The following is a 2,593-nucleotide window of genomic DNA, read 5'->3' as shown; positions in this document are numbered from 1 at the left end:
TTTAACAGAGACAGTTGTTCTTGGAGAGAATGTAAATCCATCTTTCCTCCCATTCAGGTAACCATTAACTCTGAGCTGATATGATCCAGAGTCTGACTCAGTGAGGTCATTGACGATGATGCTGCAGTTCCTCCGACTCACATCAGGCTCCAACAGTGACACTCGTCCTTTGAACCCAGACTGAGTTTTGTTGTTGTTCTTGTTAGTGTGGAATATGATGTCTGGATCACTACATTTTTGTTTGGATGGTTCACATTTGTACCAAACTATATTTTGGGGTGTAAAGTAATAACTGGTGGTGAAAGAACACGGTATCACAACACAGAGTCCAGCCTCTGCTGTTATTTCTCCACTAAGAGTGATACAGAATCTATTATCACAGAATGGTGTTCCCCCCACTGATGCACCTGTTAAAAAAAGTGACAGGGGATATTTAGATTTTGACAATGCACCATAATATTTGATGAATTATAAAGAAAGACTACTACTGTGTTTCCAAGTTAATGGATGCTGCGAGGAGTGCTAATAATGAGCTGGTAGGAAAAACTAAATACTTGTAATTTGGAAGTATGTCATGAAAACATTTATAAAAAGGATGTTATCATGGCTAAATATTTTTATCTGGTTCTTTAATGTTGTCATCATACCAAGATTATAATAAAGATACATACCTGTGTCTCTGACAGAGAAGAGCAGAGTCGCCCAGATGAGAACAAACATCCTGATTTGATGATTGAGTCAGTCAGTGTCTCCCTCCACAAGACAAATCATACACTGAAAATGCAGTAAACACAGAGACTGAAGCACAAGAAGCTCCACAGCTGACATCACAGATCTTAAAACAGGATCTTGCAAGTTCAGTTATTCCGTAGTTGCGAGATTAAACTTGTTTACCCAGGGGTGTGACTGCCCTGACATTTGTTACGGTAAAGCTCTTTGTAACAATAATTGTTCTCAAAATGTCCTACATACTCCAAGTGAATTTTTCCTATGATAATCTTTACTGTTAACTGCAGCTTTGGGCACCCAGAATAATTTACTGAATGCACCAACTGCAACAAATACAAACAAATTAATCATCACTCTTATTCCAACACAATCCACCTTTACACCTTTGTATATATTTTAAATATTGCTTGTGTAGTATTCAATTATTATTTAATGTATATTGTTTCCTATTATTTAATGTATAGTCTGTATGTGTGCTGTGTGTCTGATATTTTTGCTGCTGCAACACCATTATTTCCCATTTTTTGGGATCAATAAAAAAAATCTGTCTATTTAAAAAAAAAAATAATAATAATTAGTTAGGGGAACAATTAATCAGTCAACAACTTCTAATTACAGTCCAAAAGACATTTTAAACATAAATATAAATGTTGCGTTTTACCTCTCTATCTCGCTCTCCAGCTCTCTTCTCTCCACAGTGGTTTCGGCCGAGGGTTTCTGCTCTGAACTGCCTCTTCCTCTCCTCACTTTTCTATTTCTTCCCTTTTGTGCAACAATAAGGGTTTCAGGATGTTTCCCACATCGCTCAGCAACATTTCTCCTCTCGTGAGACTGACAGGCTTTTATGAATTCATAAACTCATAATATCACAGCATGTGTGTCATATACTGTATCTAATTACAAAGTTGCTTATAACATTGAATGATGAAAAGAATTTGTTTGTTTGTTGGTTTAGGTTTTGATCCTATCCATGACTGTGAAGTAATGTGAAAAGTTTTGAATAAGGGAAATAATGTGTGTGTGTGTGTGTGTGTGTGTGTGTGTGTGTGGGGGGGGTGGGGGTTCTGAAGGAATCCTCATATCTTGAGAAAACCGGCAACCCAGTACAAGCACTAAACACTTCTCATGCTTTTATGTGACTTTTCAAGTATTAATATGGAACAACGTATTGTATGTTATATACATAACACATAGCCTACAGCTGTAATGGTCTGTATTATAAGCTAATATGTGCAGAGTTGAGTTATGGCAGTACACTAAGACCCAAAAGATTCAACTAGAAAACTGCTTTCGCTACTTCCCCATTTCAGCTGAATGCAGCCTCTGCAGAAGCACTTCTGCATATTTGTTTTTTTCTGGGACTTCTTTCTAGTTGATATTGTGCAATATCTGTAGGCACTGTTCTCAACAAACTGTTTATTCATTTAAACATTGCTTTATATGGCACGACTGTGATCTTGGTATCATTCTCAGTATGTACTTCCTGTTTGCACTTTAATGTGGTGGATTCTAACTATTTTACTAAAAACATGGGTAACTCTTTGGTCCCAATAATTTACTGTATGCCTGCATGTTGACTAGGGCTGTGCTGAATAGGTCAAAGCTTCATTCATAACTTTGACAACCAAATTCTAAATCAACATTTGAATGCTGCACACTTTTTTTCTGCTCTCTATTCATCATTTCCAAACAAAGTATTTCTGCCAAACTATGGATAAAACATTAGGTTGCACTAAGATTGGTGGTGTGTTTTTTTCCACAAGGCTCCATAGGTAGTTCTGTGTAGTTTGTTACATTAGTATTTATTTTTCTTTAGTAGAAGAAGAGGTATTTCTCATGTGAAAGAAAATCCAGAGTGAATCTT

General features: G+C 36.5%; 1 long non-coding RNA gene across 1 annotated transcript; it reads right to left on the bottom strand.

The window, feature by feature from the left end:
* Positions 1-9: 9 nt before the first annotated feature.
* LOC114551570 (uncharacterized) lies at positions 10-1,471 on the bottom strand. Its single transcript, XR_003691930.1, has 3 exons — positions 1,391-1,471; positions 672-774; positions 10-407 (listed from the first exon to the last, which is right to left on the bottom strand). It is a non-coding gene; the product is annotated as an uncharacterized LOC114551570 (long non-coding RNA).
* Positions 1,472-2,593: the final 1,122 nt, after the last annotated feature.

The sequence above is a fragment of the Perca flavescens genome, unplaced genomic scaffold (assembly GCF_004354835.1).
Source record: "Perca flavescens isolate YP-PL-M2 unplaced genomic scaffold, PFLA_1.0 EPR50_1.1_unplaced_scaf_184, whole genome shotgun sequence".
Classification (NCBI taxonomy): Eukaryota; Metazoa; Chordata; class Actinopteri; order Perciformes; family Percidae; genus Perca; species Perca flavescens.
This window is presented reverse-complemented; position numbering and strand designations above follow the sequence as displayed.